Source organism: Triturus cristatus, chromosome 4_2 (genome assembly GCF_964204655.1).
Source record: "Triturus cristatus chromosome 4_2, aTriCri1.1, whole genome shotgun sequence".
Taxonomy (NCBI): domain Eukaryota; kingdom Metazoa; phylum Chordata; class Amphibia; order Caudata; family Salamandridae; genus Triturus; species Triturus cristatus.
In genome coordinates, this window is record NC_140586.1 from 71,374,551 (window position 1) to 71,396,292 (window position 21,742).

Here is a 21,742-nt window from a genome sequence, read left to right on the forward strand (position 1 = left end):
GACACTGCACGCAACAGGCAGCACAGCTCCGGCTGTCAATGAGCCGGCTGGGCGAGGCAAGTGACGTCGCACTGTGACGCGCACTTTGTCACGAGATGCCGGAAGTGTTTGGTTATATGTAATCCTCGAACTCGCAAGCGGTGGTTGTTGTTGCTGCTGTGAAGGAGCTAGCCTCTCAACTTGTGAACCTATAGTCCTCTCCGAGTGCGTGTGTCCTGGCGGCCGCAGGTGAGTACCTGACTAGAAAAGAGGGTGGGAGGAGACAATCCGGGCATCGGAGATGGTGTCTGGGTGGGTGTGAGCGGCGAGAGGTCTCTACCTGCCTGGAACTTGGAGTGCGACTCCTCGATAGGTTCTTACGTGTGCCGGAGCAGTTTCTCCACTTTTACAGGCCTAGTTTGTATTGGGCACAAAAGGGACGTGACTTGCTCTAGATCATCGGAGCGCTGCACGCGGCCACCTCCCAGGCGCGCGGGCATTCCTGGAGTCACAGGAGACGGCTGCATAGATGCAGGCCTTCGGATATACCTACGGTGCGGGGGAGGTGGGTGGGGGATGGCGCAGGTCAACCTGAAGGCTTCCCGGAAATCTGATCATGCGCCATCATTCCTCTCACACCCTTCCACCACCCCACTGACGGTCTCGGTCTTACGGTCCTACCGTCCATCTCCCAGCTCCCCTTCTCCCCCTCTCTCTCTCTCGCTCTACCTCCTCTCTCTCTATTCCCTTCGCCTCTCTCTCTTCCCTCTCTTGTTTCAGTTCTCCCTTTCCACTCTCCTCCTTTCTCTCTTCTCCGTGCCTCTCTCGCTCTCTCTCTCTACCTCCTCTCTCTTCCCTTCGCCTCTCTCTTCCCTCTCTTGTTGCAGTCCTCCCTTTCTCATCTCCTTCTCTTTCTCTCCTCCTCGCCTCTCTCTTTTCCCTCTCTTGTTGCAGCTCATTCCTTCTCCTCCTCTCCTCCTCTCGTTCTTTCATACTCTCTCTTGCCCTCGTCTTCTCTTTCATATTCCCAGCACATTTCTGGGCCCTCGCTCTCTTCCAACCTCTGCTCTCCCCACTCTCCTGTTTTACACTCCTCTCTTACCCCACACCATCCGTCGCCCTGTCTCTGGTTCCCCAGAGCTTGAGGTGCTTCTCTCTCATCCGTTTTCCTTGTGGTGCCTTTTCCTCTTTCTCTCCACCCACTGGTCTGTCCATCCCTCCATCATTTTCTCTACCCATCGCCTCTTTTCTCTCTCTTCTGTTCAACCCTTTGCCGTCCCTCCTTCCAGTATCCCCATCTCTCCTCAGCTCTCCCCTCTTTTTTCCTCTCCCTCCCTCTTCTACATCCTCCTCTTCCCACCTCATTGCCTCTTTTCATCTCCTCATCCTCCCCTCTCTCCATCCAGACTAGCCGCCTCGCCATGCTTGCATGTGCTTCCCTCATTCTCGCACCCATTTACCTGCAAGCGCCCCCTTCATTGTCTCCCTCCAGCCTCCCCACCCAGGTCTCTCCTCATCTCTCCATCCTCCACCCTCTCTTCTCACCTCGCACCCTCTCTCCATTTCCCACTCTTCCCAGCTCCTCACTCTCCTTTGTTTCCCTCTTCCTTTTCTCCATGATCTCCACACCCCAGCCCCACCCCTTCTCTCCCTCATGTTTTAACATATCCCTGCACCTCTTCTCGTCTCCCCTTCACATCCGGTCAAACCCAAACCTCCTCTCCCCTTTCCAATCTCTCTCCTGACGTTCCAACCCTGATCCTATTCTCTCTCCACTGCCTCTTCTTTCCACCCATCCTTCTCATCCTCTTCTCTACCTCTCCACACCCACTCCTTTTTCCATCTACCCTCCCCTCATCTCCAAATCCCTCATCTCTTCTCATCTTTTCTCTTCTCTTCGCACATCCACCTCTCTTACCGCCCGCAACCTCTTCTCCCCGCCTCATGTCATTTCCGCACCCTGCTCTCCCCTATCTCTGTCTTCTCAACTTTTCTTTTCTTGTACCCTCCACATCTTCTTTCCACCCTCTCTCTTCTCCTATTTCCACCCCCTCCGTTCATATCTCCCAACCCTTCTCTCCCCACCCCACCTTCCCTTCTCTCCATTCCTCTCTGTCCCTCTCCCCTCCCTTCGCACAAACCCTCTACCCTCCCAGTGGTCTGGAACAATATTCACACGTGGGTGTGCTGCCTTCAATGTTACATCACTGATATCTCAGGGATTGTGAAAAATCCAAGCCTTGCACAAGGAACAAGTGCCACAAATGAGCCATGCCCAGAAATTGAGTTTTAATGAATATTTGTAGTTTGCACGTCACCAAGTAAAGTCCTTCGATTCTTTTGATCCGCTTACAAACGTTGTTTCTGTCACACTTCAGAATTTGAAAAAACACTTCATTTGTGCTTTACTGTTAATTTATTTTGAACAATTTGACAGTTCCTTTATAGATATTTACATGTTGTTGTTTGTTAGAAGATAAGGATGGTCTTCCCAACCAGCAAGATTACCACATGATTCACTTGACCAAATCTTCACACTTTGTCAGGGTTTTAGATGGAAATATAGAAGTCCAGGTGCTCACTGTTTAAAATATCTGTTTGCTATTAAAAATTGCTGGTACTCTGCTATTAAATGCATTGCAGCAGTGCTGAGAAGTGCAGGTACTCTCCCTTTTAAATGAAAGAAGTGCAAGCACTTAGGGCCTCATGTAGGTAGCGTACCAGTTACCACTTCTTAAATACCGAGCCGTACCGACTCGGTATTTAAGAAGTGGTAACTCGTATGTAGGTAATGAGTCGGTAATTTTTACCGATTCGTTACTAGTCGGTGATTACCGAATCGGTATTTACCGATTCGGTAATGAGGCATACCTTCCCATTGATGGGAAGGTATGCCTCATTACCGAATCGGTAAATACCGATTCGGTAATGGGGGGAACACATACAAGGGTGGCAGGGTGTCACATTGACACCCTGTTGCACCCCTGTTTCGGCCATGTGTGCACATGTGGCACACATACATGCCCTAAGGGCATGTATGTATGCCACATTGCACACAGCTACGCGCGTAAAAATGCATTTACACATACATTCATTATTTACCACCAACTATAAGTTGGTGGTAAATACCGACTCATAAACACACACACACACACTCCCCCTACATCTCGATTTTGCTTTCGGAATTTACCGAATCGGTAAAATTACCGATTCGGAAAAGTTACCGATTCGGTAACATTACCGATTCGGTATTATTACCGAATCGGTAATTTTACCGATTCGGTAAATTCCGAATTCCCCCTACATACCAATGGCCAAAATACCGACCGGTATTTGGCTTCCTACATGAGGCCCTTAGTCCCGGACAGTAATTGCCCATTTAAAGCACTGCACTTTGCAGTAACAGAAAAAAGCAAACATCAGTCTCCATGTCAAAAGAATAGTGTGTCAGAAGCCTAGACTGACATTTGATCTATTTCACCTCCCAAGCAAAGAGATGCACCGGGGTAAGGCCAGGCCAACTTTTCTTTTCTTGTACCCTCCACATCTTCTTTCCACCCTCTCTCTTCTCCTATTTCCACCCCCTCCGTTCATATCTCCCAACCCTTCTCTCCCCACCCCACCTTCCCTTCTCTCCATTCCTCTCTGTCCCTCTCCCCTCCCTTCGCACAAACCCTCTACCCTCCCAGTGGTCTGGAACAATATTCACACGTGGGTGTGCTGCCTTCAATGTTACATCACTGATATCTCAGGGATTGTGAAAAATCCAAGCCTTGCACAAGGAACAAGTGCCACAAATGAGCCATGCCCAGAAATTGAGTTTTAATGAATATTTGTAGTTTGCACGTCACCAAGTAAAGTCCTTCGATTCTTTTGATCCGCTTACAAACGTTGTTTCTGTCACACTTCAGAATTTGAAAAAACACTTCATTTGTGCTTTACTGTTAATTTATTTTGAACAATTTGACAGTTCCTTTATAGATATTTACATGTTGTTGTTTGTTAGAAGATAAGGATGGTCTTCCCAACCAGCAAGATTACCACATGATTCACTTGACCAAATCTTCACACTTTGTCAGGGTTTTAGATGGAAATATAGAAGTCCAGGTGCTCACTGTTTAAAATATCTGTTTGCTATTAAAAATTGCTGGTACTCTGCTATTAAATGCATTGCAGCAGTGCTGAGAAGTGCAGGTACTCTCCCTTTTAAATGAAAGAAGTGCAAGCACTTAGGGCCTCATGTAGGTAGCGTACCAGTTACCACTTCTTAAATACCGAGCCGTACCGACTCGGTATTTAAGAAGTGGTAACTCGTATGTAGGTAATGAGTCGGTAATTTTTACCGATTCGTTACTAGTCGGTGATTACCGAATCGGTATTTACCGATTCGGTAATGAGGCATACCTTCCCATTGATGGGAAGGTATGCCTCATTACCGAATCGGTAAATGGGGGGAACACATACAAGGGTGGCAGGGTGTCACATTGACACCCTGTTGCACCCCTGTTTCGGCCATGTGTGCACATGTGGCACACATACATGCCCTAAGGGCATGTATGTATGCCACATTGCACACAGCTACGCGCGTAAAAATGCATTTACACATACATTCATTATTTACCACCAACTATAAGTTGGTGGTAAATACCGACTCATAAACACACACACACACACTCCCCCTACATCTCGATTTTGCTTTCGGAATTTACCGAATCGGTAAAATTACCGATTCGGAAAAGTTACCGATTCGGTAACATTACCGATTCGGTATTATTACCGAATCGGTAATTTTACCGATTCGGTAAATTCCGAATTCCCCCTACATACCAATGGCCAAAATACCGGTCGGTAACGGTATTATTACCGAAAATCGGCCGTTACCGACCGGTATTTGGCTTCCTACATGAGGCCCTTAGTCCCGGACAGTAATTGCCCATTTAAAGCACTGCACTTTGCAGTAACAGAAAAAAGCAAACATCAGTCTCCATGTCAAAAGAATAGTGTGTCAGAAGCCTAGACTGACATTTGATCTATTTCACCTCCCAAGCAAAGAGATGCACCGGGGTAATGGCAGACAAAGCACTGTGAGTACAGTAGTGTAAAACTGATTTCGCATGTAAACTGTTTTTTTTAGCAACTGCCATATTAAATTACAATGCATTTTATTTATGTTTTACAAACAAACAAAAAAACATGTAATTTACAATGTCAATAGCTCAAAATAATGTCAGTGCGAGACCTATTGCATTGTAAATGCTTGTTTATATTTGGCGGCAGCTGTGCTATCAGGCCAGGCCTAACTAGGATATCTGCCTCACCCCCAATCCATTGACTACTCAAGGATGCGAGAATTCTCGACAGTAAAGTAGCGTGACACTTTTCATTTGCACCCAAATAAAAATAAATTATGGATATTGTGGCCTAGTAGCACACGATTACTCTGGAGCCTTGCTCTAGCCCCAGGGCTTTGAAGGTCATATGCATTAACATACTAAAGTAATCCTCTTTCAGCAGCCTGTCTCTGCACTCTGCAGCGGCACACGACATCATATCCTAAATAATTCAATTGCCAGGCTCCTTTGTCTGGTTGTGTTCCTTTTTGTGTAATCAGAAGGAGATGAAGGGGGGGGAGAGAGGAGAGAGAGAGAGAGAGAGAGAGAGAGAGAGAGAGAGAGAGAGAGAGAGAGAGAGAGAGAGAGAGAGAGAGAGAGAGAGAGAGAGAGAGAGAGAGAGAGAGATATGAATATATATATATCGAAGTAGGAGATACAGGCATTGAGAGTAAGAGCAGAATCAGTCTTCTGAGTACATCCAGGCCTGGGGGGGTCACAGGCAGTGTACCCCTGTGACAATTCCCTGTGCCAAAAACAAAAGCCACAAAGGTAACAGGTTCAGCATCCCTCTTCCTGAGCTGTCCCGCCCTAAAGGTAACAGGATCAGTATCCCTCTGCCAGTCCCTTGGCCCATCCAGTCCAAGAGGTGACAGGCGGGCTAACGCTGTGCCAGCCAGTGAACCATGTAGCCCTAAAGGAGACAGACTATGTATCTCTGTGCCAGTACCAGGTCTGGTGGGTTAGTGGACTAATGCGCCCACTGTTGGGGCCTGTGTTTGACCTCACGATCACAGGTTCAAATCCCAGCGGGTCTACTCAGCCTTTCATCCTTCTAAGTTCGATAAAATGAGTACCACTGAGTTGGGTACCAATAAACATCTGTTATTCAGAGCTCAGATACCCTCCTCGATGAACGTGTGCTTTACAAATACACATGTTATGCTATGTAGTACCTGAGTTGTCCCACACTAGATGTGACAAGCTACCGAAACATGTGCCAGTCCCCTCCAGCTGCAGAAGTGACAGGTTCTGTGTCCTTGTACCAAGCTCTGATCCAATTCAGGCTTAAAGGTAACAGGCTCTGTATGTCTGTATGTCTGTGTCAGTCACCAGCGCCCTGCCTGGCATTGGGCTCTGTATTCCTGTGCCAGCACGAGAGGCCACCCAGGCTTGGAAGTGCCAGGCTGGATATTCCTGTGCAAATCCCCAAGCAGTCCAAACCAAGAGGTGAGAGGGCCCATGTGCCTGTGCCAGTCCCATCGGTGGCAGGCTTGCTATAATACCCAGAGAGCACACACAGCCCTACAGGGAACACATTCTGCATATCTGTGCTCGTCACCAGAGCCCATCCAGCGCTAAAGGTGACTGGATCTGTGCCTGTTTACTGATCCAGAGCAACCATCCAGATGTGGATTTTACAGGTTCAATGCCCCTGCACCGATCCTCACATTCCTGAGCCCTGTGGTGGCAGTCTCCATATCCCTGTGCCAGTCCCCGAACTCTTCGAGGCCTGAGGTGGCAGGCTCTATATCTCTGTGCCAGTCCTGAGCCCTTCGAAGCCTGGGGTGGCAGGCTCCAAATCCCTATGCCAGTCCCGAACCCTTCGAGGCCTGGGGGGGCTGGCTCCATATTCATAATCCAATCCCCGAGCCCTTTGAGACCTGGAGTAACAGGCTCCATATCTCTATGCCAGTCCCTGAGCCCTTCGAGGCCTGGGGTAACAGGCTCCATAGCTCTATGCCAGTCTCTGAGCCATTCGAGGCCTGGGTAACAGGCTTCATAAATCTATGCAAGTCCCTGAACCCTTCGAGGCCTGGGGTAACAGGCTCCATATCCCTATGCCAATCCCCGAGCTCTCCGAGACCTGGGGTAACAGGTTCCATATCTCTATGCCAGTCTCTGAGCCATTCGAGGCCTGGGTAACAGGCTTCATATATCTATGCAAGTCCCTGAGCCCTTCGAGGCCTGGGGTAACAGGCTCCATATCCCTATGCCAATCCCCGAGCTCTCCGAGACCTGGGGTAACAGGTTCCATATCTCTATGCCAGTCCCTGAGCCCTTCGAGGCCTGGGGTAACAGGCTCCATATCTCTATGCCAGTCTCTGAGCCATTCGAGGCCTGGGTAACAGGCTCCATATATCTATGCCAGTCCCTAAGCCCTTCGAGGCCTGGGGTGGCTGGCTCCATATCCCTATTCCAATCCCTGAGCGCTTTGAGACCTGTGGTAACAGGCTCCATATCTCTATGCCAGTCCCTGAGCCCTTCGAGGCCTGGGGTAACAGGCTCCATATCTCTATGCCAATCCCCGAGCTCTCCGAGACCTGGGGTAACAGGTTCCATATCTCTATGCCAGTCCCTGAGCCCTTCGAGGCCTGGGGTAACAGGCTCCATATCTCTATGCCAGTCTCTGAGCCATTCGAGGCCTGGGTAACAGGCTCCATATATCTATGCCAGTCCCTGAGCCCTTCGAGGCCTGGGGTGGCTGGCTCCATATCCCTATTCCAATCCCTGAGCGCTTTGAGACCTGTGGTAACAGGCTCCATATCTCTATGCCAGTCCCTGAGCCCTTCGAGGCCTGGGGTAACAGGCTCCATATCTCTGTGCCAGTCTCTGAGCCATTCGAGGCCTGGGGTAACAGGCTCCATATATCTATGCCAGGCCCCTAGCCCTTCGAGGCCTGGGGTAACAGGTTCCATATCTCTATGCCAGTCTCTGAGCCATTCGAGGCTTGGGTAACAGGCTCCATATATCTATGCCAGTCCCTAAGCCGTTCGAGGCCCGGGGTGGCCGGCTCCATATCCCTATGCCAATCCCCGAGCCCTTCGAGACCTGGGGTAACAGGCTCCATATCCCTATGCCAGGCCCTGAGCCCTTCGAGGCCTGGGGTAACAGGTTCCATATCTCTATGCCAGTCTCTGAGCAATTTGAGGCTTGGGTAACAGGCTCCATATATCTATGCCAGTCCCTAAGCCCTTCGAGGCCTGGGGTGGCCGGCTCCATATCCCTATGCCAATCACCGAGCCCGTCGAGACCTGGGGTAACTGGCTCCATATCTCTATGCCAGTCTCTGAGCCATTCGAGGACTGGGGTAACAGGCTCCATATATCTATGCCAGTCCCTAAGCCCTTCGAGGCCTGGGGTGACCGGCTCCATATCCCTATGCCAGGCCCGATCCCTTCGAGGCCTGGGGTAACAGGCTCCATATCTCTATGCCAGTCTCTGAGCCATTCGAGACCTGTGGTAACAGGCTCCATATATCTATGCCAGTCCCTGAGCCCTTCGAGGCCTGTGGTAACAGGGTCCATATCTTTATGCCAGTCTCTGAGCCCTTCGAGTCCTGGGGTAACAGGCTCCATATATCTTTACCAGTCCCTGAGCCATTAGAGGCCTGTGGTAACAGGGTCCATATCTCTATGCCAGTCTCTGAGCCATTCGAGGACTGGGGTAACAGGCTCCATATATCTATGCCAGTCCCTAAGCCCTTCGAGGCCTGGGGTGACCGGCTCCATATCCCTATGCCAGGCCCGATCCCTTCGAGGCCTGGGGTAACAGGCTCCATATCTCTATGCCAGTCTCTGAGCAATTCGAGGCTTGGGTAACAGGCTCCATATATCTATGCCAGTCCCTAAGCCCTTCGAGGCCTGGGGTGGCCGGCTCCATATCCCTATGCCAATCCCCGAGCCCTTCGAGACCTGGGGTAACTGGCTCCATATCTCTATGCCAGTCTCTGAGCCCTTCGAGACTTGGGGTAACAGACTCCATATCTCTATGCCAGGCACCGAACCCTTCGAGGCCTGGGGTAACAGGCTCCATATCCCTATGCCAGGCCCCGAGCCCTTCAAGGCCTAGGGTAACAGGCTCCATATCCCTATGCCAGGCCCCAAGCATGCTTTCAATGGCAGGTGCTGGGCATGAGCATACTCCCTCGTGCACACACATGCGATAAGGAGGTGTCCAGAGGATGACTCATCCTCATACACTCGTCTGTGGTTCTATTTTGGGGGAGGGCTTGCATTTGCACCTGCTGCCAGAGAGGGAAGGGGCTTCATTTACGCCGCAAGAGCTCAATTTCCGGCCTCTCCATGTTGGCACAAACATCAGTCAAGGACTTAACAGGCAATTAGTGTCTCTGGAGCTCCTGTGTGGTGGGTGAAAGGGCCGCCGCAACAATGCTTTACTGTCACTCAGCAGCACTTTCCATCCGCCGGGAGATGGAGGGAGTGGGGAAGAGGCACGGGAGCGGCAGAAGAAGAGACAGAAAGACTGAAGAGTGCTGTAAAGAGGAAAGAAATGAAAACGGAAAACGCAAGGCAATAGGGAAATGTAAGGGGAACAGGCAGAAAGGTAAAAAGAACAAGAAAGTGACAACTACAAAATAAGGAAAAATAATGAGGACTCGGACACAAACAGAAAAAAATACAAATCAAAAAAAGAAAAACAAAGGGTAGACATGCGGGAGAAAAGGAAACGAAAATATGATGGTGAAGAAAAGGAAAGTGTAAAGAAGAAAGAGAAGGCGAGAAAAGTGGATGGAGAAAGTTCACAGAGAAGGCCATTTGCCAATGTCTAAAAGTGTTGCCCACTCGTAAATACTCAGCTGACTTGTTAAAATTGTTGTCTGAGACTCAATATGTGAACTGATGGGCCAACAGGAATGCCTAATCGTGCCGGCCTACCTAACCGCAAGTTGGTCAAACATGCTTGCGAATATCTAAACATGGAGGCGGATAGGGAATGTGAAAACGTGGTGACCGACAGAGAACGTCTAAAATGGTCATTTATTTATAGAGCACACAGTCGCCAACTGCATCACGGCACTGGTTCCAATAAAAGAAACGATTCGCTTTAGCCAGCATACACATGAACCAAACGGATACAGCGAAGAGATGACACAACGGGAGAAGAGAAAAGAACAGATTAGCCAGGTAATGATCTGCTTACGAAATACAAAGTTGTCCTCCAGCAGCCTGAGCTCCAATGGGAGTACCTCCCAAAGGATAGGCCTAGACCTGTGAGGGCTCTACCTCTGGTCCGTGGTTTCCTCAACTGAGAAATGGAAAAGAGCGAGTGAGCCGGGCCTGGGGTGACCTGAAGAACGTAGGGCTAGGGGACATCTGAGAGAAACTTCAGGCCAACCGTGCTCGCCCTACAGTGCACCAGAGAAACTTGAAATGAATACACTGCTGTCAAAAAGCCTCGGATATTTGATCATGTGTGCACAGACCTAGCATGAGATGCACAGCCATCTTCTGGATCCGTCATAGTCTCGGGGTCTGGATCTGTGGGAGGTCTGTATATACCATGCTCCATATAGTCTAATCTTGGTAAGAGGAGTGTGCCAATCACTTGGGCCCTTTTGTCGCACAGTACAAGTTAAAAATTATCCTTGCTATTACATAGGATGGAAACATATACAAACCTTCTGGATAAATGGTTTGAAAGAAAGGGCCTGGTCAGTCCATATATCCTAGATTATTTGCCTGCTTGGTCAGGTGTCGCCATAGAACCTTTCTGACCAGATGGATGACTTTTCTCCACATATGAAAATCTTTGACAAATGATATCCTGATGCTAAAGTGTACACATGATGGCCAATATAATTAATACCTAACTGGACTGCCTGAACCCAAAGGCAAAGCTGAAATATAAACACACTGTCTTGTAGTGTACTGTAGCCTCTGTATGGGGTTCTAATACCTCTTGCAAGGCCCCAAAGTGCTTTCGGAAGGATGAGTAAGTAGCTACTCAGACTTTTATGAATGGTCGATAGAGTGTTGGTTAGTGGTTTAGCCAATGTGTAATATGTTTGGAGTCGTGCATGAGGCTCGAAGGTGTGCTCCAATCATGTTGCGGCAATCTGGTGGCAGAGCTTAAGCGCAAATACCGCCATCGAGGGACTAAGTAAGAGGCGTTCCTACAATATGGTTGATAAGTAAGGTGTGGCTTCGTACTCAAATCTTCCACTGCTCTTCTGTGCTAACAGGAAATGATTTCACGTATTTGCTATATGAGTGAATAGCTAGGTAAATACACCGTTAGTGAATGGTTAAATATGGTCGCCGATGGCAGGAGTCCACATGTGCTAGCTAATCATAATTTAACAAAAAAGGGTCAACATCTTGATCAATAGTAAATGTCTAAATGCATTGGTTGGTTATGTCTAAATAGATTGGCATTTAGCAAATTTCGAAGTGTGTTGCTTGAGTGTAAAAGTCTAATCATCTAATGAAAATGTGAATATCAAAAGACGGTGGTAGACTCCAACACTTTGGCAATACTGAATGGTAAAGAGTGAATGTCAACACTGGTGTCTGGCAGTGAATGTCTAAAGATGCTGCCCAACTGTAAATATCTAAAAGTCAACTGTAAGTGGCTACATAGTTGGTAATAAGAAAATGCCTATGGGTATAGGTCCACTGCAGGACTCTAAATGTGCTGACCGACTGTGAATGGCTTTTGTTATCAAGGCATTATGAACGTCAAAATGTTGGTCCACAGCAATCGTCCAAACCTGTTCCTTGGTTGGTTGAGAACATCTACACGTCTTGGCTATCTATGAATAGCAAACATGTTGGCAGACTGCACATTTTTTAGCATGTTGGCTAACTGCATATGTATTAAATCGCTGGCCGACAGCAAATTTCTAAAGGTTCTGGCCATTTGCAAAATCTAAACTTTTTGGCAGCTATAAATATATCCAGCAAATGGAGCTGCTTAATATGAAAAGTCCTCTTGCTCCCTTAGATCTCAGCATCCGCTGCTGAATATGTTGGACTACTATACGCACATACACACAGCTGCATAATTGCAATTTGTTTATGATTTTCATACATATCTTAAATCACAGTTCTTTTAAGACCACCACAGTCTTAAATAGTGCTACAACGCTTCAAATGGCCTATTCTAAACTCGTCCAAATTATAAAATAGTAATGCATGTGGTTCAGTGGTGCTCTAAGATGGCGAATGACGAAACCTTCATGCACAGCCCTGAGGCCATGGCCAGCTCATCCTGCCCTTGCGGGAAGCAATTATGGATTTTCAGATTTGGTTTTCTGTAAACTAAAACCAGAAACAAAATAGCAAGAAAGGATAGAACGCGTTATGGTTACCTGATCTCTGAAACAGCAGACGCCAGCGGTCAGACAGGATTCGACATCCACATTAGTCAGATGGACTCATCTGATCACATCAGTTTCCATTCGCATCCTTCACAATAAAAAAATAAAAAAAATAAAACATGCTGCAGATATAGAATTGGAAATGTGCTTTTCGCAGATTCTGAAGACTAGACCTAAATAGTCACTTTACAGAATTGGTCATGTGCATGTCTCAGATATTAGGAGCTGGACAAAAAACACACATTGTGTTCAAAGGGTGTACAGAGATGCAGTTGGACCATTCATCCATCCATGTCACAAAGTCAAACGTTTACTTTAAGGAGAAGAAAATGAGGCCAAAACGGAGTATGAAACCATTGAACAAATGTAGAAAAGTATTACATAAGTAGACAGTAGAAAAACCGGTCCGCCGGAACACCGTTGTGTGAGAATATAGGCCAGCCGCAAATACTGGTAGAAATAGCTAGTATTGTTGGCAGAGGAGATGTTGTTACTAAAGTGAAAACATTCAGGTGTAGCATAGGCTCCCTGCAGAGATGTTGGTGTCAGTGGTTTTAAAGGGGGCTTTTTTCAAAAATCAAATACACTGCTCTTCGTGTTTTATCTTGTTTCTGGAAAACTTTCATCTTAACAAAAATTACATTTAAAAAAGGTGTGTTTACATCTGTTTTTGTGTAGCTGGAGCTCAGAAGCTACTAATAATAAAGTACTATTACTAAAGGCGAATTAAGGAAGCCACCTCCATGTATGAAGAATTCTACCAAATTCTGGAGGAACTTTCTGTGTATAACCATCCAACAATGACCATGCCACAAACTAAGATTTAATTGACGAATCCTACTCTGATAAAACTAGTGACACCTATAAGGTTATTCGGGAGAAGAGCGACTCTTGAAAAGCATTATTGGCAACTCAGACCACGACTGATAACCAGGTGTTTGCTGGTGTAAATGTACCTATTTTACAGAGCTTTAGTTCAAACGCTCCATCACTGTAAACCAAGTTACACATGAGCAGTAAATCCCCCGGCTCCATAACTGTTGTGCACTTTAGAGAGGTAGCTGTTCTCCTGCATGCATCCGTTCACTTACGATATGGCCCGCATCCTCTAATATACTAGCTGTGTCACCCGCAAGGCTATAAGGAGCAACACCCCTAAAAATTTACTAAGAAACTAACCATTTCTGGTGGGCCAAACCAGGAGCCGGGACAAAGCCAGACTTGAGACTATGGAATGCAAGATGCAAGAAAAAAGCCAATCGCGATTTAAGAACCGAGAATCTGGACCATCATCCCCATCAACATCCGCTCTGCTATTTCTCTGTTGTCCCTCGTGAAAACGAACCAACCTTTCAGCTCAGAATTTTTAACTGCGCTGATGACAGCCAGCTTCTCTTTGAGATCCTTCTGTCAAGCGGTGTGAAAAATGAGTCTTTCAGCCTCAATTGAAGCATTTGAGGACTGGATGGACCACAACTGTCTGAAAATGAGACTCCATCAAAACTGTGATCATGGGCAGGGCAGGCAGGAGTGCCCCTGCTGAGCACTGGCCATCTCCACTGGATCCCAGCCCAGCATTCTTCTATGCAGCAGATGGACATCTATCCTTTGCTACTTTAGTCTCTCATATGTACAAGTCATGAAAACAGGCTTCTACCACCTAAGAGCACTGCAAACATGTTTTCACCTGTTCTCATTTCGTTTGATGATTTAGGATTCAATGGGTCTTGTTCAATTTAGGGCTGATTATGGCAATAGCGATTGTACAACTTGCAGTCTTCAAAATGTTCCAGTTATTAATGGCACAGAGGGCATTCCTTCACAGCACTGATTCCGTGTTCACTGGTGAATTACATTTAAAGCAGGGGTGCAGTGCTTCTAGGCCTTCATCGATGCCGGATCGGAGTCTAAACCTCTGATAGGTCTTCTGTCTGAGCCCTTATACAATCTGACTTTGATCGGGTTCAAGTATGAAGTTTAGGAGAATACATCTTTTTGGCTTAGGCCACCCTACCTAGCCCGTGTAACTGATGAAGAGGAAACAAACTAAGAATGACTGCTGCTTCCAACACCTTGCAAACACTCTCTTTCACCGCCGAGTAAATAATGGTGCTGAAACTGGTTGTTGGGGTAGTAATCTGTTTCTAGTGGAAAGAGTCCACCTTCTGAAGAAATCCTTCTACTTAACAAGTTACCATGACAAAGCAGTGAAATCGGCTAGATTGCTCAGTTTATTAACTTCGCCGCGGCATTTGATGTCATCTGCATGTCATGGCCAACTCGGTCTTCCCTTCTCCCAGGATCTACAATGTGGGTACCATTACATTAACCCCTTCAGTGCCCGCCCCTTTCCCCGTCCAGTGCCGGCCGTTGCATTAGCGGGCGGGGTCTATGACGAGCTGGACTCGTCATGGGCACAGCGCCACCGCGGCCCATGACGAGTCCAGCTCGTCATGGGCACTGAAGGGGTTAAATTAGGGTGATAATAACACGTTATATTATATAGCATTTAGGAAAGGCCTACGCAATATATAATAAAAATAGTTATGGGTTATTTTCATAAAGCCTGTGCTGATGGTGGAGCTCTTCGACAGATTTAAGAAGCTACGATGGAGGAGGGAGGATTACCAACCATATAACGTTAAAAGCACAAGGCAAACAGAAATTCTGATTTTTAGGTCTGGGTTGTGAAAGCACAGCTATTAAACAGACCTACTAATAACAATATACATCGAGTTGGCTTTGGACCTGCCCTTTTGAACCACTGGCCTTCTTTGACCACCCCTGTTAGCCATTGGTGTGAGACTTCTTATTCATGTCTTAGTTTAGCTCAGAGGAGTACTGTTCTCTCACCTAATGCTATTGGCTGTTTGATGTACCCTTATTATTATTATTATTATTATGTTTCTTATATAGCGCCTGAATCGACCCCCGAAGGGGTATCTCCGCGCTTGCCTTGGGAACCCGTCCTGGCTTTTCCCTGTGAGATAGCCCCTACAGGGCATCCCCAAGGTGAAAGCCAGGCATCCCGCCGCGGGGGGCCGTTGTGGAGATTAAGCAAGCTTAATGCCCAGAGTTGCATAGTGTGAACCCATGATTAGGTCAGGCACCGAAGCGAGAATTATCGAGTCCATGGACATTTGAGCTCAAGACCCTGCCGCGTCGGGAATTGAACCCTGGTCCCGGGTCTGACCTCTGCTTCAGGGTCTGCCTGCTCTAACCAGTGAGCCACACTTCTACTCGGGTGCTTGTGTGCAATAACGCTGTTACAACACTAACGGTCTTGTCTACTCCTGCGGACTCCTTTCTGTATGTTTCGCTCTAGTGTGCTAACGCTACATTCGTTAGCACATTCAACCAGGCTCATTAGCTTTGCCAATGCATGTTTACTTAGCACTGTTGACGAAGCCATAGGTCATACGAATGCACTTCTTGTCTTTCTCCGACGCCTCTTCTGGTTTCAGAGATGAAGCATGCCACAAAAAGTACGAATGTGCAAGTCAGAAAAATGTTCACAAAAACGTGTAAAATAAGATTCAGTGAATGAATATGTGATCGGGAAATCCAGCAGAAGTCGTTAGAATACCCAAGAATGGAGTTTATTTGGGAAAATAATCGATTTTTTTCTTCGGTCCCTAATGGATGCTCTTTAAATTGGGAGGGGAGGGGGGTGGCGGTGATGGCGAATACTGCGCTTTGGTAGAAGTGAGAGGAAAGAAAAGCTGATAATTAAATAACAATTATGACACTGGCATCGTCATTGTTGTACACTACGCCAGCGGTGTGAATCCACCTTAAGGAGGAATATACAAAATAGGTTTGTGGGCCGGGGTGACGGTGGCACGGCAGACTGTGCCCTACTGTACTGCAGAATGTATGTATGTAGCGCTTAGGGTGACCAACTGGCATTGGTGCAAATTCAGGACGGTGAGTGTAAAAATTGAGGACAAAGGGTCAAAATTCAGGACACAAATTCAGGACAGGAGGTCAAAATTCAGGACAAAACTTCAGGACAATAGGTAAGTTTTACAGACACATCAGAGGAGGTCGCGCAATAGTATATAAGTAAGCCCAGCCATATCCAAACATATTCAACCATTTGCAAACCTATCCATCATGTATCCTTCCATCTGTCATTTCACTCATCCATCCTTTCACTCATCTATCCATTATTCATCCATCCACCCTTTCACCCTATCCATCTGTACACTCATCCATCCACTCTTCCACCCATCCATTCACTCATCCATCCATTTACTCTTTCACCCATCCAGCCATCCTTTCACTTACTCATCCATCCACTCAGTCACTCATCCTTCCACCCATCCACCCTTTCAGTCATCCATCCATCCACCCTTTCTCTCTCCATCGACCCTGTCACTTAGCCATCCTTCCTTCCATCCACCCACCCATCCATCTACTCATCCACTCATGAATCCATCCATTGACCCTATCACTCATCCATCCTTTGTCTCATCCATTTATCCTTTCACTCCTTCACTCATCTATTCATCCTTTTGTCCATCTACCCTCCCTTTCACTCACTCATCCATCCTTACAGCCACCCTTTCACTCATCCGTCCATCCATTCACTCTTGCACTTATCAATTCATCAATCCATCCATCATTTCACTCATCCATCCACCCACTCACTCACTCATCATCCACCTTTTCACTCATCCATCCTTTCATCCATCCACCCTTTTACCCATCCAGCTACCCTTCCACCCATACATCCAGCTATTTACCTTTTCTCTCATCCATCCTTCCACTCACTCATCAATCCATCCATCCTCTCATTATCCATCTATTCAATCTTTCATTCATCCATTCACCCTTACACTAATTCATCCAGTCATCCACCCATCCCTTCACTTACTCACTCACCCACCTTTTCATATTAATTTTGAGCTGAGCCTTTTCGAGAAGAGGCCCATCAAGAACTTCACCCTCGCTGCAGGAGCCATTCCAGGACTGGGACAGAAGCCACCCAGGGCGGAGACAGGATCCACCACAGGTGGAGGGGGGGCAGGAGCCATCACAGGCGAGTGGGGGGGCAGGAGCCATTACAGGAGGGGGAACAGGATCCACCAGGGTGGGCACAGGGGTGGGCATGCAGTATTCTAGTATCATCTTGGTCTCTTCCAGGGTGGGGTAGGGCTCCTCACCCCCTCCTGGACAAGACAACGAGAAGACAGGCTCTCTTTCTAAAATGTTAGTTTTGCCATCCCCCACTGTGATGTACAGTACTTAAAGGAGATACTCCAAAAGAACTGATTTAACTGATTGTCCTCCATACTTTGTTAATCAGTGTGGGTGCGATTGTGCCATTTCTTTATTTTATTACATTATAGACTGCATGTTTGAAGAACCGAGGTTTGCTTACAATTTAGTGACAGAACCACGTGCTGCCTCGGGGTAATCAGGGCCGGTTCTAGGATGTTTGGGGGCCTGGGCAGGAAGGGAATGTGTGAGGCCCCTCTAAATTGCAGAGACATGATGCATTCAGGGCTGTTTTGCATCTGAATAGATGCACCTGCTCCTGAAGCTGCAGCCCCTCCCTCTCAGTCACCTTCAAGCACCTCTTAACAGCTCATCAAGGGCGGAAGGTGTGAGGGTTGCCATCCCCCTGTGCCTCTCCAAAGCTGCTGGGTATCTGAGATTTGGTACTGCCCGGTTAAAATTACGGACAACTGGCGTCTGTTAAAGAATCCTTCACGGACAACGGCCGAAATTACGGACTGTCCGTGAAATTTACGGACTGTCCGTGAAATTTACGGACGGTTGGTCACCCTAGTAGCGCTGCGGAGCACTGGCGCTATAACCTGTCGACTCTGGAAAGCCGAGTTTTACCGCCCCCATCCCTCTTTACTAACAACAGTCTGATTAGACCCTATTGCATCTCTGTTGGCCCTGGTTGACTCGTCTGGGGACCCTGGAAATGGTAGTAAGGGGTCGCCGCTAGCCCTCGGCGCTATAATTACCAATTCACAAGTCAAGCTCTGAGGTCCATCAAGCCTCTACCCGCCCGAGTGACTAGTGAGTGACAGCCCCACACCAACACAACAAAGCCCCAGCGCCTCTCACCAATCTGTAACCTTCAAACTACACGAGGAGGGTGGGGGGCTGGCCGCCCCGCCCCTAGGGAGCACGACAGCTTGCTTCATTAAACATAGATGGGGGCTAATGCCTGGTAATGGAGACAGACCGGGGGAAATCTGAACAAGCCCAGACCAGGGCCGTAAATAATAGATAAGGCCTGGAGTCAGGAGCTGGGATTCGGAGAGCTAGACCCAACACAGGGGCCTGGTGGGGAGGGGCAGGCTGTGGGAGTAGGGGTGGCAAGGGTGGGGAACATGGAGAGACGGTAATTGGGGGCCAGTGAAGGGGACATATATGAAACAGGGGCAGTGGGACAAAGAAGCCGTCCCCACTGCCGCTCATTCCAAACCAAAAGAGAGTCACCCTTACTCAAAAGAAAGGGATAGGGTAGTGAAAATCATGAAAAAATTAATAAAATTCCCTTTCTTGCCAGATCTATATAAATAAATCACTGAAGTGGGAGCACAGTTAAAAACTAAATGTAACTAAAACATCATATTCTTCAACAGTACATATGCTGAAAACCCCTTCTCTCTATAGTATAGATAAACAAACAATAATGCAGGTCACTTCTTATTTGTTTAATTAAAACAATGTTTTACGATAATGCTAATAAGCTTCCAAATACAATTAAAAAACAAAATATCTGTGCTTACCACTACACAACTAATACAACATTTATTAGCAAGCAACCACTTTTACTTGTAATACGTCGCAATATTGTCGTTTAAGATACATTCATAGTACATTCATAGTAATAATCTAAAAAAAATTACAAAGTTGTAGACGCAGCGTTTCGGTGAACAATAAAATATGTTCTTCCACCTTCTTCAGGAAAATATCATTAAGAAGATTCCCACGGCCACTCAGACACTGGTGTTTCTTCAGTGTGTGAGGGAAGCCGTACTGCAACGTCCTGCAGTGTGCCTAGAGCGTGTATGCAGTGAGTGGCCCCCCACTGCCTTTTCATCTATACATACAGCACACTACCAATTGTTCTGAAATCATTGTCTATGGAAGATATTGCCTTCAGGGCACTTTGATTCAGGTCCCCACAAGTCAATCAGGTACCCACAGCGTAAGTGTGTTATCACCACTAGGGTGGAGGAGCGTCGCCCCACTTCTTTCACGCAGTGCTAGAAGCAGAAACATTAAATGGTAATAACTTTCAGTTATTACCATTTTATGTTTGGTTGCGGGCGGGCGGGTGGGTGGGGCTGCTCTGGGAGCAGCCAGGGCAGGGATGGAGTGATGTGTCCACTCTTTAAGGCGCAATGACTGTTTGGTTGGCCCTCTGGGGTCGCCCAAACCAGTCATGGGGTTTCCTGAAACACTAGCAGACACTTGTTGGAGGCGTTATCCCTACCTGCTGGCTGTTTGTAAGGGCAGGCGGCTCCGTGACTCTTCTCCTCTCGCCGCGCTGGTGGTGTCTGTGGCGCTAGTACCGAGACGGGTACACCTAAACTACATCCCCCAGGCTCCTTTGCCCTCTGCCTGTGATCCCGGAAGCGGCATTTCGCGCCCGAAGGCGCCTCAAAAACAACTCCGCCCTCGGCAGAGCGGGTTTCCTGAAACACTAGCAGACACTTGTTGGAGGCGTTATCCCTACCTGCTGGCTGTTTGTAAGGGCAAGCGGCTCAGTGACTCTTCTCCTCTCGCCGCGCTGGTGGTGTCTGTGGCGCTAGTACCGAGACGGGTACACCTAAACTACATCCCCCAGGCTCCTTTGCCCTCTGCCTGTGATCCCGGAAGCGGCATTTCGCGCCCGAAGGCGCCTCAAAAACAACTCCGCCCTCCGCATCGCGGGACCGCGCGCGGGCGGCGCCGGGAGAAGCCCGGGACAAGGGCGGGACCGTCTGTGGCCGTCCGGGGCCGTAGGAGACCGGACCGGGCCACATCTCCTGGTTTCGTTAACCCATACTTTCCTTTTTAACATTTCCTTTGGACTTTGACTGTTGTATTGGATATGTGTACTTTGATGGCTTTACATACACTCACCGTATAAGGTTGGTTTGCATTGAGTTGGTCATTGTTGCATTGGAACGATAGTCATTATGGGGAAACGCAAGGCCCCACTTGTCCAACCGGATATAAGGCAAAATAATAATCCTTTACCAACTTTGACAGCTATTGACCTTATGCTTCAAAAGACAATTGGGGTAGTTGCATCCGCCACTGAGAGCACCGAAAGGCGCCTGTCACTTCCTGCAGGCCTGCCTCCGCCCCTGTCGGTCAATAATGCTTCTATTTATACTACTTTGTCCCAGGATTCCTTATTAGTACCATCATTCATTGGTCTCCCAGTAACAAGACCATGATAAGAATTAAGGGATAGCGTAACACCTCAGCAGCAGACTGCTGGTGACCTTTTGTTTACCCAATCCAGGCTTTCCTTGTCCCCGGCCATATTTTCCTCAGTAGATCCGCCTACGTCCCCACCTTTGCACGAGAACCCTATAGTACAGACGGGACTGGATTCACCCTTAGGTCCAATTTCCACTACTAGTTCAGTGCTTAGTATTAGTGGTGACGTGCCACAAATGACAACTAGAGGCCAGAAGGCGAAGAGCAAGCAAAATCACTGTAACAAGGAAGGGCCGCAAATAACTAATGCTACAAAGAAGCGACCTATTAAATCCTGCAAAGTTGTTGGCGAAACTAAGGTGGTACAAGGAAAAAGAAAAACGGGTAACAACAATACTTTAGCTGCCCCTTCAAATAGTTGTAAGAATAATCTGATATTAGGGGAGAACTTTTGGGGGAAAATGGAGGGCATGTTAACTACTCTAATTGCACCGCTCATGACAAAATTAACAAACATTGAATCTAGGGTCAATGACATGGAAATTCATGTAGCGGGAACTTCAAATACCCCAGTGGCTAACGCACCTTCTATTCTACCGTCTGTGGCACCCCAAACATCCTCTCTAACCGTCCATGGCAATTCAGCGATAATATCAAATAGGTTTGATGGTTCTACACAAAAGGAGGCCACTGGTATAAGTGACACTACTTCAGATGGTATAAACATCGTTGGACCCCCAATTCCAGCTCATAACGTAGACCCCACTATTGTAAGACCTGTTACAGACATCAATGAGACATCTTCTACAGCTAGCCTACCTACGTTGAACCTTCCTCCTGAGGCCTGTCCCTATACTGTGGTACTAGTAAATGTTCCATCCCTTCCTCCAAATGCCTTTGAACA

The 21,742-nt window shown here is 47.5% G+C and overlaps 1 protein-coding gene across 4 annotated transcripts in view; it reads right to left on the reverse strand.

Annotated features, from left to right (window-relative positions):
- ZNF653 (zinc finger protein 653) overlaps positions 1-21,742 on the reverse strand; it is a 480,092-nt gene that overhangs the window by 264,401 nt on the left and 193,949 nt on the right. The window contains exon 9 of one of the 4 annotated variants that reach the window (XR_014960481.1): positions 12,424-12,520. The exons of the other annotated variants lie outside the window; for them this stretch is intronic. The gene's annotated coding sequence lies outside the window, so the exon portion shown is untranslated. The remainder of the gene's footprint in view (positions 1-12,423; positions 12,521-21,742) is intronic. 4 annotated transcript variants of the gene reach the window in all.